This window comes from Elephantulus edwardii, unplaced genomic scaffold, assembly GCF_000299155.1.
Source record: "Elephantulus edwardii isolate Elephantulus edwardi_28Jun2011 unplaced genomic scaffold, EleEdw1.0 scaffold00367, whole genome shotgun sequence".
Lineage (NCBI taxonomy): Eukaryota > Metazoa > Chordata > Mammalia > Macroscelidea > Macroscelididae > Elephantulus > Elephantulus edwardii.
The window spans coordinates 270680-286957 of NW_006400117.1; the positions used below are offsets into that span (position 1 = coordinate 270680).

The 16278-nt window shown below is 43.7% G+C and overlaps 1 pseudogene; it reads left to right on the forward strand.

The window, feature by feature from the left end:
* Positions 1-6930: 6930 nt before the first annotated feature.
* Positions 6931-9662, forward strand: LOC102846648 (annotated as a pseudogene).
* The last annotated feature ends 6616 nt before the right edge of the window (positions 9663-16278 follow it).

Below are 16278 nucleotides of genomic sequence, written 5' to 3' on the forward strand. Positions count from 1 at the left end.
ATTGTATATAAAATGATGATAACCTGCTAAATTATTGTTTGTATTTGTAATGTTCTATACCTGGGAGATATTTGTCCATGGCATGGTACTTCAGTTTATATTCACCATGCAAAATAAAATTAACAGAAAAACTCTTCAGATAGATTAATTTGATTATTTAAAAAAGAAATCACTGTTTAGTCAGAAATTTCTGCCCTTCATTGAAAGCTTACAGACTTGCCTAGAAAGCTAAGTTAGTAGCAGTTTACCTGTTTGGGTTGATGGTTTTGTACTCGCCACACCCTTTCAAATTATTTTGAATGTTATATACTTATTTTCTGTTAATAGTGACTTTTTCCTGTTGACAGAGACTCTGGATTATGACACAGGATGAGGACTATTAGGATAATCAATTGACTGATGTCATTTAGAGTATTCTCAAGCATCTTAGTTAAATTATCAAGCGAACACTGTCTTTCACAAGACAACATTTTAAATTGTGATTTCCACAATTAGGATACTATTGAATACTCTCTATTAGCTGGATGTTTAAAGGAAAATTTGACATTGAATTCACTGAAGGTCAATTATAATTAGTGCCCTTATGTTATTTTCATGTGTTTTGTATAAATATTTTTTATTGGCTAAAGGACTTTAAAGAATTACGCCATTTTGACTTAAAATGTTTTTCTAATTTGAATCTACTCTTTGCTGCTTTTTCATTATGCTTTATTATTATAATAAAAATGGCCATCATATGAGAGTTTTTATTTTACAATTTGCTTAGTACTCCTTTTCTTGGAATTGTTTTTTGGGAATTGTTTTCTTATCCCCTATCCATGCCCCCTTTTTTAAAATAACATCAATACTTTCTTAATTGTCATTTCTCTGAAGGCTCTCACAAAAATATTTCCGAAACTAGTATTTCACTTCAGCTTAGTAAATATTTGTTTTATACTGTTTAGTAACAGTGCGTCCACTTCAAAGCAGCTGGTAGCAGTATATACGGTTACTTGCTAGATGAGTGGTCGACAAGACTTTCTGCTCCTTTCCTGTCTAGGTACAGTGGTGACCAGCGTGTAGAGAGCTCCAGGTTTAGGGCACAACTTGGTTAGAAAAATTCCCCTCACCAGTGTGGGCCCACTGGTTAACCCTCAGTGGCGCAGACATAAGGAAATGCTAATGACGTTGGATTTGGGGAATTTGTTATAAAACACAACTCATCTCTGTCTAGAGAAAAAAGAAAATAGGACCATATTTATTCCTGGGAGCTAAGGTCTAGAAAAAACGACCTCCATTGTACAGACTTCTCACAAGTAAAAGGCGAATGTAAGTCTACTTTAATCACGCGTTGTACATTTTCTTTTTAAAAGGAGATAGGTGACACCTTCATTTCTTTGAAGTAATCAATATTGTAATTTAAATATATAAATATATTTATTAATATTACGAAATATTTCGTTATTTCAGACATCCCCTTAACCTCCCTCAGTACTTTCAGAGATATTTTGGAGGGTTTTTGTTTGGGGTTTTTTCAGTTGATCTCAAATTAAGCATGCAGTTGTTTGAAAGCTAGATATTTATTAACACAATTGTTAATGAAAGTAAAAATAAAACTTGTCTCTCAGCAGTAACACTGTGTGTCATGCTTGTAGCTAAAAGAATTGGAAATTATGTTAAGTCTAAACAACAAATTGCCATTTAAGATATTCCATATACAGAAGTTGACTTCTAACTGGAACTGAAGTCATTTTTATATCATGCCAGAATTTTCGAAGAATGGAGTGAGCAAAGCTCTGTGTAGAAAGATTTGTGTCCAAAATTTACTTGATGAGTATATCAGTTTTTAAAAATCAGCATATAAGAACATAAACAATAGAAAACAAATGGTTTTTGTTACAGATGGGGCAATCAAATCAGTCTTTCTTAGTCCTTTCATTTTATTCCTTCTTTGTATTATTCTAATTTTCTAGGCTTTAATCCAACACAGGCCTTCTCCTCACAAATAATTCAGCCTCCAAAATGCACATGAATAGTGAAAGACTGTGTGGGGAACCTTGTCGATAGTGGTGTTTCCCAGCCTTACAACTTGGGAATTTTACAGATAATAAAAAACGTTAAGAGAGTCCGTTTAGAAGACAGCCTAACTAGCTAATATTAGGTGCATTTATCTGTGAAATTAAATGTGGTATTTAACTTTCTAATAAAGGGGATCAAAGCAATGGTTTTTACCTCAGTTCTTTTAACTGACTTTTGCTATGGTTTCGCAATACAAAAATGTGCTTTAAAATATGCTTATGTAAAAAAAATATGCTTATGTTTTGAATATTCATGGATATGTGTTATTTAAATACCTAAAACATCTTGTTTGAACTTGTGCACGATGAATGAACTTTGTATTGCGTTTTTTTTTTTATTTTAACTCTTCATCCTACCTGCTAATGTTATTGCAACTTACATTTCACATGTGGCTGATCTGAGGTCATTTGTCCAAATAATTAAAAGGTATTTAAATCTCACCATAATTCTACTATTAAAGAGCATCTTTTACACTTTCTCTGCTTTGGTGAGGGGGAGAGAGGTCTCTATTTTGCCCGGAGGTGGTGGCGCAGTGATTAAAAGCTCAGCTGCTAGCCAGAAGGTCAGTGGTTGGGGCCCAGTAGCCTGTGCAGGAGAAGAGATCTAGGTCTGCGTCTAGAAAGCGTCATCCCCTCCCTGCCGTTAGGTCAGTCCCCCTGGACATGTGCAGCCCATGCGTTCGTGGCGCACCTCACCACAGACTGCACCACGTTGGCAGCCCTGGCGGAGCCCTTCTGCTCAGTCCTGTAGGATTCTTATGAGTTGGAGTAGACCTGATGGCTGCGGATGTTGGTTGACTTCTCTTCCCTGCTTACTTCACCCATTGCTGTCATGCCAAGCTCATGACAACCCCTCACCAGGCTTCCAAGGCTGTAAACCTTTATGCACGAAGATGGCCTCTTCCTCCCTCAGAACAGCTGATGGATTCTAACCACTGACCCTTCAGTTGGCAACCCAATATATTATGAACTATGCCACCAAATCTTTTACCCCACAGAGTAGCCCAATTCGTGGTCAGGCAAGCCCCAGTGGGGGTGTTTTCTGAATGCTTGATTTTCATGTACCTTACGTTTCAGAGTTACATCCATGATCATCCAGAGCTGGTTTCCTTATCCTGCTGTGTACTGTAAAGTTGATTGTCACTCATTGCAACCCTAAAAGACCGTGTAACACAAACACACACACACACACCACTCATGTTTCCAAGGCTGGAATCCTTACAGAGGTGGAATCCCACATCTTTCTCCCATGGGACTGACTGATAGGTTTGAATTGCGAACCTTTAGGCTGATAGCTAAATGCTTACCCACTGGGCTTAATCACCTAGGCTCCTTTTTCCTATTTTAATATTCCCAGAGATGTTTTGGTTATTTTTTTACTAGATATGTGACATTTTTGTTTTCTAACTATGCTGCTGCCGTGGCCATAACTTTCATTAATGACATCAACATGCAGACTCTTTTGTGAGGCTTACTCGGCCCTCTTAGAACTGGAAAGAACCTTTGCTTGTCAGCTGCTGGGCCCAATAAAATGCTGCCATGCCCTGCTTTGTCCCCATGATGAGTTAGAGGTCAGACAAGTGATCCATAGTATTTTTATTGGCTGATTTTAAAAAAGGTTGCCAGACCTTTCTTCCTAATCCATTTTAGTCTTCACGCCCTGCTGAACCCTGTGCAACATCACAGCAACAACCAGTATCCATGGGTGTTACTGCATAAGAGTGCCCCTTGCTGAGAATTGAACCCAGGTCCACGTGGATGGCAAGAATTCTGCAACCCAGTTATAAAATCTCTTAGTTTGGTGTTGGTTTGTTGTTTTGGGTTTGTTTGTTTTCTTTAATCCCTCTCGGAAATTTGCTTAGAAAAGTTGATTATTAAGTGTTTGTTGATTACTACACACATAAAATAAGGCAAAGTGGTGGTGTGAATTCTAGGTTTATATAGTTAGGTAAAGTCAAAACTAGAAGACTGAGAGCCAAGATTCTTCCATGTGTATAATAAATACATTTTTGTTGGAGGATGGGTTCATGAATGTGATGTGTCAACATTGAGATAGAATCCCTTTACAGGATAAATAAACAAAACATTTCCGCCTTCTATCTCATTTTAATCTCACATGCAACAAACAATGTGAAACCCAAAAAAATGGCTGTATTTTAAATGATTGTGCCATTAGAGTTTGAAATCTTCACAAATCAAAAAAATAAAGGGCAAACACTTCACTGATGATTTAACAGTAATTTTTTGCTAATTTAGGTGAAATAGGTATACCATGGCTGAACTTTATGAAGAAGAATGTATCATAAGGGTTGGAGGAAATCTGTCTCATCAACAACTAGCATTATGCCCATGATACAACCTTGCATGCTGAAAGCAAGGAGGGCTAGAGACACTTGCTACAGAGGATCAAGGACTGCAGCCTTCAGTATGGATTGCATCTCAGCATCCAGAAAACAAAACTCACCACTGCACCAGTAGTACATCGTGATAGAGGGGAAAAGTATAGAAATTGTCAGCAATTTCATCTTGATTATATCCAAAGTCCTATTATGTCAGTTTACATTCTCAGGGGTGCTTTATTCAAGCACCTGCTGTACCTCTGAGAGGCAGACTGAAAAAAGGAAGACAGGAAAAGCATCACTGACTTTGAGTTGGGATGTTGGGGGAAGGTGCCGAATATCTCATTGACAGCTGAGAGAACAAATCTGTGTTTGGGGGAGAGTGCTGCTTGGAGGTAAGAATGGCAAAGCTTTGTCTCATTTTATTTGGGCGTATTGTTAAGAGAGGGACAGCATGCTTGAAGAAGTGAAGGGATCAGTGAAAGGAAGGAAGGCCCACAAGAATATGGGTTGATAGTGTCTCTGGTAATGGGACCAAGTGTGTCAGGGCTGATGAGGATGGTGTAAGAACACAGTTCAGTTCTGCTGTTGAGCCATGCTCGGCAACACTTAACAATAGCTTGTGAACACAAGTATTTAATAATTGAATTAAATATTTAGCATACCCAATTTGTGGCAATTAATAATTTTCTGCACAAGTTGATTAGGCTGATGTGGACAATTTAAGGCTCAAGTACCCCCCCCACACACACACACACACACACAAATGGGTAAAGTTATGACAATATCAGGACAGTGCATTCAGGTTATTGCATAAAGGCAGATTTATAATATTGAGGGTAAAGAAAAACGTGTGTCACAAAACAGCAGGTGAAATCTGTTTCCTAAAGTAATAAGTACTAACATGAAAATTGAGAGTATACATAATTGCCTTCTGTAAGATTTCATGTAAGTTAGATTAACATATCCAAAGCTCAGAGTCTCATTGAGTTTATACTGACTCAACCCTCCTTTTGAGTTTCTGAGGCCGTGATTTGATGGGAAGAGACTGCTCATTCTCCTGTACAAATCCATAGAGATGTTAGCCTTTTAAGCTAACAGTTCAACACTGGACTATACTACCAGATTAGCCTATTATGTGCCATCGAGTTGACTCCTATTCATAGCAACTCTATGTATAACATCTCTGAACTTTGCTCTATCCTGAGCCAGTTTCATCATCTCTGACACACCTGCCTTCATTACCCCAGTCACTGAGTCAATCCATCTTATCCAGTATTTTTCTCTCCTGTGCTGTCCCTCCACCCTCCCAAAGACAATGTCCCTCTCCAGGAACTGGTCCCTCTTTGGAATATACCCACAGTATGTCAGATGGAGCTTCACAATCCTTGCCTCCAAGGAGCAGCCTGCTTTCACCCTGTCCAGGGTGGGCCTGGTCTATCATCAGTCCATGGTATATTCAATACTCCTCCAGCACCACAACTCAAAGGTACCAATTCTATCATCCAGCTCTCTGATGCATAGCAAGTATTTGCAAAGACCTGTAGAATTCCCAAAATATATTCAGAGATATTAGCTCATTTCTGAGAAGAGGGTACACAACACACCCAGAAAGCACAGAATGAACTAATTTCACAGAAACGACCCAGGATGATTACCTCTGGAAACCCTCCAGTAGAGGGACTCCTTATAAGCTCTGGAAGACCAGGTGATAGTGACATTCAGGAGCTTCACATCTCAAATCTCCCCAGGCCGTAAGTTTTCAGAAGAAAAACTAATGCTTTGAGGCTTTGAAACATTGCAAAGCATTTTAATCACCAATGTCATTTTCCCATCTTCATGTAGAATCACTAAATTGTTTCAAGTTAGCCCAACCATTGAGATACAGAGGAGTTGGGATACCAACCTAAAGGTACATAGCTTGAATCTAGCAGGCACTTCCAGGGAGAAAGAAGGTCAATCCCCTTCCATGTGGTTTACAGCCTTTGAAAACTGCTGGAGAGTCAGCTATGAGTCTGTTCTGACTCAACGACACATAACAATGGTTTAAATCTTTGTTGAGACTTTCATTCTTCTCAATTAGTAATTTCCATTCCCTTTTACTTCTAATTGTTTCAGCACTTTTGAAAAAAGCCTTTAAACTTTAGCCTTTAAACCTTTGCCTATTTTTTATGAACATAATCATCTTCTTTATTTTCTTGCTTTGAGGGGTTCCTGGTTGTCCGAGGTTAAAAAAATACTTTCCTGCCAAAAATCACCAGTCAGAAGGTCCCTAATATGATGGAATATCACTAAAGCCTCCTGCTTCTACCATTGCAGAGATGAGATCTCAGCACAAAGCTGCTCCCATATTCCTACTTGCAGAGCTCTCAAACAGCTGAGGCATTTACATGTTTGCTAATTACACTAATTGCTATGGCCACCACCATTCAAATCCAGTCTGAGTCGGTGATTTCATGAATGTGGGAAGTGCCGCACGGGCGCGGGAGGCATCTGGAGCTCCGTGCCTCCCTGGCCCGCCAGCTGTGTATGCGATGATTGGCTGCGCTTTTGATGTGCAGATACTACAAGTTGGTCACAAACTTGTGTACAATGGGCCTGTTCTGCTTCATGTGAAAATCAACATCCTTTTTTGTGTTACCGGGTGACAGGATGCTACAATACTATTAGCATTTGCAAAGAGTGGGCTCTGTCCGAGGGTGTAACCACAGATCGTGTGCTGCTCAGTTTGTGTTTCTCTATTATGTGAGAGACACAAAGAAGCTGAAGGCTGGCAAAGGCCTGTCAAATCCTGTAATGTAGCGCTCGACCCCCAAACTCCACTTGGCCTCAGAGCATCTCTTGTTCCCTGCCCCACCCCTTGGCCTGAATGGGCTCTGAGGTAGGTAAATGAATTCAGAGGCCCAGGAGGCGGGGAATTCCTTTCTGACCTCATTCCTGTACCATTTGTTTGCAGGCTTGTCGGGGGAGACGAGGACATTTGGGAATCCTTTGTGTGGAATCATTTTCTTGCAGGTTGGGGAGTTAATGGTGACTTTGTCTGGAGGAAGCCAGGCGAGCAGAAAGCATCCACGGGCGAGGCGTGGCGTGTTCAGCCTCCTCAAAATCCCAAGATGACAAGGTGGAAATGGGAACATTTCAAAGCAGATGGGCAGACAGCACATCTGCATCAGCATCTGGCCATGAGAGGCTTAGCTCTTTCCATGTATATATATGCACAGAGTGGCTCTTCCCTTTAAATATGTTTTCATCTTTGACTCTCTCGTGGTATTTATGCTAACGCCTATTATTTGGAAGCAGGAGAGGCATCCACTTCCTAAACAACATGCCTCTGGAAACTCGATGAACTTTGAGAAACGATGGGCGTCACTATGAGTTGTGCTTGACTCGACAACAATAACAACAACATAATCTGAATAACTTCTAACTCAGTTTATCTCCTGCTTCTCTTCCACCTGTCCCCCATAATGCTTTAAAGCAAATGATTGTTATTCCTCAGCTCAAAATCCTTCCCTGGGTTAGCACTGCCCTTCGTCCAGTCCAAGAGAACCCAGCACTGCCTTTTCCAGCTTCACCACTCACCTTTTCTCCCTGAACCTCTGGCACATTAATTTTCAGGTCTTTGTTTTTGTTAACTGTTACATATGTTGAGTCAGAACGGACTCTCTGGTAGGTTTTCAGAGACTCTGAATCGCACAGAGGGACATTTGCCATCTTTCTCCTTTAGAGAAGCGAGTGAATTCGACCCACCCACCTTAGATTGACAGCTCCACTCCTTCCCCACTAGGCCACCAGAGCTCCATTTCAGGCCTTTACACACTTTAAATACACGGCCGGCCTGAGCTTCAGCACAGCACTGTCCCCGCTCTAGTCCCATGCTCCCATTTGTCCAGCTACCTGCTTCATATACACAGGGTTCACCTTAAGCATCTTTGGGAGAGTTTCCCTGATCCCCTTCCTCCAGCTCACACTCCCTTAGTTCTTGCTACACCCTTGTGGTACACTGACCTTCTTCTGAAGGACAGGAGTTGCTTATTCAGTGTCCAACTTCCTCATTTTGACAGTAGACTCTGAGATAAGAGATCCCACCCAATTATAAAAATAACTGCTGCTGGCATTGAATATCTGAGTATCTCCGAAGGGGGGAGCAATAATAGACCTTAGACATCCAGTTCCTGCTCAGAAATATGATGAGAATCAGTCATGAAGGAGAACATGGCAAAAGGATTCTGTTGTAACACGTATCTCAGATCTCTTCCCCTGGATTGTGACATTGGTGGAAGGTCTTGGCCTCTACAAGCACTCGGTTCAAATCCTGACTTGGCTGTTTGTTTATTAGCTATATGACTCCAGATTCTTCCCTAATTCTTGATTACTTCATCTGGTAAAAAAGAAAAATGTGTGCCTTTCCGTGTGTGTGTGTGTGTGTGTGTGTGTGTGGTTTAATTTGCTGTTGTTATTTTGTGTCATTTAGTCAGAGCCATCACATAGCTGATCACCCAGTGAGTTTTTAGAGGCAGTAATTCGCACCAAAGATGTCTCATCCTTCTGCGAAGCTGTTAGTGGATTTGAACCATGTGTCTTTGGGATTGTAGCGCATCTTCTTACCACTAGGCCACCAAAACTTATAACCTTTTTTTTTTTTTTTGTGAAGGAGCCCTTGGTGGCACAGTGGTTAAGCTACTCAGTTGCTAACTGAAAGAAGTGAGGTTTGAGCCTGTGATCTGGCAGTCTGCTCCCATAAAGATTACAGCCTAGAAAACCCTGTGAGGTAGTGCTGTCCTTTTAGGGACACGGTGAGTCGGCAGTGACTGGCAGCACATGCTACATGTTCCAAACAGATTAGTTAGGGTACCATGTTGGTTTAAATGAAGACCCAACTAAGAGTTGTTGCTAAACCAAGACAGCATTGGCATCAAAGTGGGCCTTTCTGGTGGGACCTCCACACTCTGACAAGCCTTTCAAAAAGGATTTCCTTCATCTCTTTCCAGAAGAGAAGAGGAATCACAAGAAGAAGCACCCAGTGCGGAGCCCGAATTCCTATTTCATGGATGTGAAAGGCCCAGGGTGCTGTAAAACCACCAGTCTTCAGCCGTGCACAAACAGTGGTTTTGTGTGTCGGCCGCTCCACTGTTCTCTGTCAGCTGACAGAGGAGAAGTAAGGCTTACAGTGGGGTGCTCCTTCAGACGGAAGGAGCATGGAAAAAAACCCACGCTGAATCAGGACGAATGGAAAAAGGATCTCAATAAAAACAAATATTCGTGAGATCCTTCCTCTCTCCACCCACTTGAGTGACTGGTTCTGCAGAGGTGTTTCCTCCACTCTCACTGTTAAGGGGGCCAGTCTGAGCTCTGCCTAGTGGATCCACCCTGGCTCCGGTGGATGTGCTTGCCCTGGGCACCATGGGGGTCCAGCTCACATCCCAACTCTTGACACTGATGCATGTTCAGGGTGACAGGCCCTTGAATAGGCCCCTCAGCACTCACTGCATTTATGGAGTCAGGAGAAAACACAGGCCATCCATGGCTCACTCTAGAGAACAGGTAGAGAAACGCATTGGTGATCCAAACCCACCCAGCGGTGCCTCCTCACACGGCCTGGAAGAGCTGCTCCCTAACAATTACAGCTGAGAAAGCCCAGCGGATAGCTCCGCTCTGTCCCAGGGGAGCTCTGAGCCAGAATCCTACCAACAACAGCACAGCTTCATGGAGCAGCTCAGTGACTGCAGGGGTGTCTGGGACGCCTCACAGCATTCCTGTTCCAGGACCCACACTTGATAAGAGATAGTGCAGGGTTCCGTACCTGGGAAAATTGTGCTTCCTTAGAATCACTGATGGGTTGGCTTTTGGGTTGGTTTTTTTTTTTCCTCTTAACTGTTTCCCTCCATTTTATTTCACTGCCAGGAAGCCCCAAGTTGAATTCTCAGCTTATCATCACCCTTATATGCAGCCTCATATCTGAATGCCAGTGATACATGGCATGCAAATACGAGCCTTCCTGTGCCTTTATTTTCTTTTGTTGTTGAATTTGTTGCTGTTGTTGTTGTTGTTGTTGTTGTTGTTGTTGTTGTTCTGTATAATTTCCTCATCTCAATACATTGTAGGTATCTCCAAAAGTTACCTCAAATCCTTTTCTCAGCTGAGGTCAGGTGCAGACACTTAAGTGGATCTTAGCTAGTGCTGCTGTAACAGAACTGGCACCAGTGGGTGACTTTCAAGAACAGAACTTCATTTCTCGTTGTGTGGCGCCTGGACATGCGCATCAGGAGATCAGCAGTGTGGAGGGATTCCTGCCCTATCAGCGTTCCCAGAGTTCCCTTTGGTTCTTGGTGATCTTTATGTGGCATCTTCTTCCCCCAGTTTGTGTTCATCTCTCTTTGCTCTTTTAATCCCTCAGAAGTGATCAGATGTTATAGCTCCAGAAACAACCCAAAGAAGAGCCCACTCCCAAACAGCGTCCCTTGCAGAGATGTGCTGTTAGTTTAGGTGGATCGAGCCTGTGGTGGGCCAGGTGGGGGTAGAACTGCTCCCTGGAGGTTTCAAGATAGTGAGCTCTCAGGAGAGAAGGCCAGGCGTTTCTTCCATGGCGCCTGTAGGTGGGTTCAAACTGCCAACCTTTCAGCTAGCAGTCGTGTGTTTAACAGTTGGCAGCACACAGTTCTCCACAGATATGGGAGCTGGGACTCCCAACATACAGGAGAGCACAAATAAATCCATAACAACGTGTATGCAACTGATAGCAATAGCGTAAATTCTCTGGGGACCAAAACCAACTTTTTGCCATACCTCAGGACACGTGTGTTTAACAGTTTTCACTATGCAAGTAAAGTAACTTCTTTAATGTTACTGTACTTGTGTCCTGTCAGTCAGTATAGCTGACCCTCCAAAAGATTTTCAGAGGCAGTAAATCTCATGGGTTGGAAGCAGGAGTGGCATCCACCTCCTACACAACATGCCTTTAGAAACTTTATGAAATTTGATAAATGATGATAGGTATAGAACAGCTTCAGGCCTTTCGTTCGTGGGGTTGCTATGAGTCATGCTTGACTCGACAGCAATCAACAACACAAATCACATAGGAGGAGAACACCCATCTTTTTCCCATGAAGCAGCTGGGGGATTCGAATCGCATATCTTTGTGTCAGCCGGGGCCCGTGCAACTCCATACCATTAAGCCATCAGAGCTCCCTCATTAACACAGTTTCTTTAATTAGCCCACAATGCAGGGTGAGGGTTACTGGTGGAAAGCAGCACAACGATGCCTATGCCTCTGGCTGTCCATCCAGCGTCTTCAGAGCCATGGACGGTGGGAAGGCACAGGAGACAAGCCTGGTGGCAGGAGGTAGAGGCAGCCCCAGGCCTCCACAGGCACAGAGGCTGCCTCTGTGATGAAAGGGCCTCCTTTCCAGGGGATTAGGAAACCATTCATGACCCCTGAAGATCAGCAGGTGAGGCCCAGCCATCCCGGCTCATCCTTTGGGCAAATAGTCCAGAAAAGGGAGGTTGCCAGGATGAGAAAGGAACAGTGGGAGTTGGGAGTTTTCCCTTCTTCCCGGGGCCCCCCACCTCCTCTCATTGTTCGAGGGGGGGCAGGGTGGGGGGGCACTTGTCCTGAGGTGAGGCAAGGGCTGTGCCTTTCATTTCTAAAGAGCAGGCAGTGAGGCCCAAGCAGAAGTCTCGTGACATGACTTGAGACACAAAATGGTATCTTAGCATCGAAGACCCCCTTTGACAACAAGAAGAAAAGCCTTTTTCTTCCCAGCCCGGATTAACTGAGGAGGGAATTCTCTGGAACATGTGTGCTTTGTTTTGTGGAGGGCGGCCAAGCTGGCCTGGAGCGCGCCTCCCAAAGTCAACCCAAGGAAGCTTGTCCCCGTGTAATTAAAAGGGAAGGGGAACAGCAGGGAGTCTTGTTCCGCTGCTGCCCACCAAAGTCGGGTCCCTGGGGGACCATGTAGCCCAGGAAATTGGCTAAATTAATGGTTAGTGGAGGCCTCGCCCGGCCCTGGAGGCAGAGAAAGGGCAATGAAAGAGTCTCATAAAAGCACTTCTGATGAAATGGGCTAAAGAAACACTCAGAAAGCAGACTGTCTAGCTCCCTGTTCGGCCGAGACGAGGCCTGCCCTGGGCACAGGACACCTGTGAGGAGGGCCCCCGTGGAAAGCAGGGCCCCAGGCAGTGTCTCAAGGCCCTCATTTGTCCAGCTGACGCAAGCAGGCCCCTTGTTTTCTCCAGCTGACAGCAAGGGTGAGAGTGAGGAGGTCACAGGTCATGGCCGGGCAAGGGGTCTTGAAGCCTACAAAGGGGTCCCTGGGCTTCCCCTGGCAACACAAGTTTCTTGAAAGTAGCTCTCTTGTGTTTGTCAAGAGGAAAAGTGTTTCCCTCAGAAATCGCTGGGAGTTACCCTGAACGGGAGGCACATGGATTTGGTATTTATGGGATGTAACCCGTTTTACTCCCCTGTGTGAAAGTCACTTTTCTTTATTTTTCCAGTTTCCATTTCCTGGAAGCTTCAGTTCAAGCTGGTTAACTTACTATCTTATTTTCCCACCATGGCATTCATTCCGACTGATGGTCCTGGGGCTGGGGGTTTGGTGACCCTTGGTGTATTGAACTTCCAACATTGATGTTCACAGTTGGACGAGTTATCCACACGGTGGTCCTGAGTGCACCTTGTAGGAACTCCGGACTTGTAAGCTAAATCCACTGCCAAAGAGTCCATTCCGATTCATAGAAACCCCCAGACACAGCAAAATGAAACACTGCTCCTTCATACATGTCATTCACAATCTTTGCTATGATTGTGATGTCTCTACTACATCAACGCATCTCAGGAAAATTCTTGCTCTTTTTTGCCAATCCTCTACATGATGTCTTTCTATTATTAGTGACCAGTCTGGAAATTCAAGCCCCCGCCCTCTTGCCTGACTCCAAGCTACGTATCTTTTAAGACTGTAGACATGTAACCAACGGGTGGATTTTGACGGCTCCACACGGTCTGCCTCAGTCCGGGCTGCTTTCGGAATGCCCCCAAGCGGCCGCAAGCAGGCCGTGAGCACTCAGGTCTTTCTGGTCAGTGATGAATCTGAGTCAACACCGCAAAGTAGACGTGGCTCCTCTGGCTCCGCAAATATTGGGCGAAAGTCTTGAACACTGCGATGCTGTTGACAGTTACGAGATGAGGGCATTGTTATCTTTGTTACTGTGAAGTGCAGCTTGGCAGAGGGTGGTCTAACACCCTGTGTACACAGACAAGACGGTGTGCTCCGAGGTCCCTGTGTTTGCTCTTTCAATACGCACCAGAGGCCAGCCCTCCAACAGGCCCCACCCGTGGTTACAGCAGACCTGGGGGCTCAATGTCTGCCTCTGCCATGTGACTTCTTTTTTTCTTCTTAGTCCATTAAAGTAGATTTTATTTTAAAAATTAAATTGCAATGTATACTTAATCACCATACGAACAATTTGGTGAATTTCTACAAACAGGCCATAGTCCTTTTGGACAGAGAATCCAGATGAAGATACACAGTGTTCGTTGCCAGATTCCCACCAGCCCCCTCTAGTCATTCCTTCCCACAAAGGCGCCTGCTCTCTTAACTCCAGCAGGGATTAGCTTTACCTGTGGTAAGCCCCCTGATTGTGCTTCTGCAGCAAAGATAATGTGTATCAGTCCAGCAGGACAGGGTTCAGCCTGACACACTGGCCCCTGCTCTGCTTGTGATTGGGCAAGCCCTGTCTCTGCTCTACAAAGGTCCAGGTTGCTCTGTGTTTCTGGCACACTTCTGGTTCCGCTAGTCAGCTTAGAACATGGAACAGACATGCGGCCTACACCTGGCAGATTGAAATCTATGAGTTGTTTCAACAACAGTTGTATTAAGACAGTAGTAGAAACTGACTGAAGCATGTATTTACTATATAGTTTTTAAATAAGGATGGCATTACACCTAACGAGTCGACGTGGTTCCAAAGAAGAAAGAACATTCGAAGATTTTATACCATCATCTTCACTCACTCACTCACTGCTCCTAAGTGGGAAGGTGGGAAGTGACCGATAGCCTCCAGCAGGTTCTCAGAAGCCGTAAATCACACAGGAGGAGACTGCCCGTCTTTCTTCCACAGTCACTGGTGGATTTGAACTACCAAAGAGGCCTGTGGGTTAACAACATCTCCTCTGATCAACATGACCCAGGGTCCCTGATCACCATCTTGCTGTTGTTATTGTCGTCATTGTATACCATCAAGTCAGAACTGACCCCTAGCTGACCCTTCAGCGGGGTTTCAGAGGCAGTCAATTGCATGGTAGGAGACTGCCCATCCTTCTCCCACATCTCAGCACCAATAATTATACATTGCCTTAGAAAAGGGCTGGGATAAAACTGACAAAAGAGTCTGTGATCAGGAAGGGTTTTATATAATACTGTCTCAAAGAACAATTAAATTAATTACTGGTTTAACTTATAGCAGATCTAGTCTGACCAAGGAGCCCTGGGTGGCATTGAATGTATCAAGCTGCTAACAAAAAGGTCAGTTGTTTGAATCCATCCGTCACTCCAAGGGAGAGAAAGATGGGCCAACTTTTCTTACAAAGACTTAAAGCCTTGGGAAGCTGGTGGAAGGTCACTGTGAGTGGACATTCACTCGATGACAGGGGTCAGGCCATGGGGTAAGCGGAGTGTCGCAGAACTATTTCTGAACTTCGTAGTTTCTGTTGACTCAGTGTCAGATAACCAAATAAGCCAGGTAAGTACAGGCTTACGTGTGCTTATTTACTAATCTGTAGTGAACAGTTTCCTAGATATGGCTGTCATCTGTCTCTCTTCCAGCTTTACAGCACTTTCTTCCAGCATCAAAGCCTCAGGGACAAAGTGCCCAGGGAACAAGGTAAGCGCAGGCGTGCTCGCCCTTACTCACTAATCTATAGTGAACAGTGTTACCTCAGAAGTGGTGGCACTGCTCACTGCGAAGCACCTACCAGTGACTCCATGTTTCCTTTCCTGGATAATATCCTCCCCTGTCTGTCGTGCCTCTGAAAACCCCCTGGAGAGTCAGCTGTGGGTCACTTCCAACAAGATGGCATATAACAACAAGTGTTGTTGACACTTAATACGTTTACACTTTATCTCATCTGACAAAAAGCAGTTGAGATAACTTTTGGAAATATCTGCCACAAACTGAGATGAGGAAAAGAATGATACATTTTTTTTTAAAAAAAGCAAAGAAAAACAGCGACAAAAGCCAATGAAGTCCGGGGACAGCTTTAGTACCATTGACATGTAAACGTCAAGTTCCATGAGCAAACAATTTTAGTCGGATATGGGAGCCACTGAGTGATTTATATGGTGGAATAAAATGTCTTTTAAGGAGATGATTATAAGAACATTTACAAATTAGGTCAAGTAAGTGAGTTTGTATTTTAACAGTGGTTAGTAAAACTTTGATTTGGAGAGGAGTTGGCAGGTGATAAGCCAGTGGTAGGGATCAGATCTGGCCAGACAGGCCCTGATTGGGGCAGACTCTTAAGAGTGTCTCTCAGTGATACAGAACAGTTAACATGCTCATTAATTAACCAAAGGGTGAGAGGATCAAATCCACCCAGAGTCATTTCTCAAGACAACTCCAAAACTGACTGTGAAAATGCTGTGTAACTCGGTTCTGCCCTGAAATACTGGGGTCATCATGAGTGCATTGATGGCAGCTTGCACAGACACTGGGACTGAGTGTGGATGAGTGTGTTTGCTTTTCATGGAGGAAATGAGGACAAGCAGAGAGGCCTGAGAATATAGATCTGATGATCTGCTTTTCAATCAAGAAAAAGGCAGCATGACAAGAAGCTGAACAACTTCACCTGAAGAGCATCAGGTGTCAAATCCAACCCAGAACAGTGT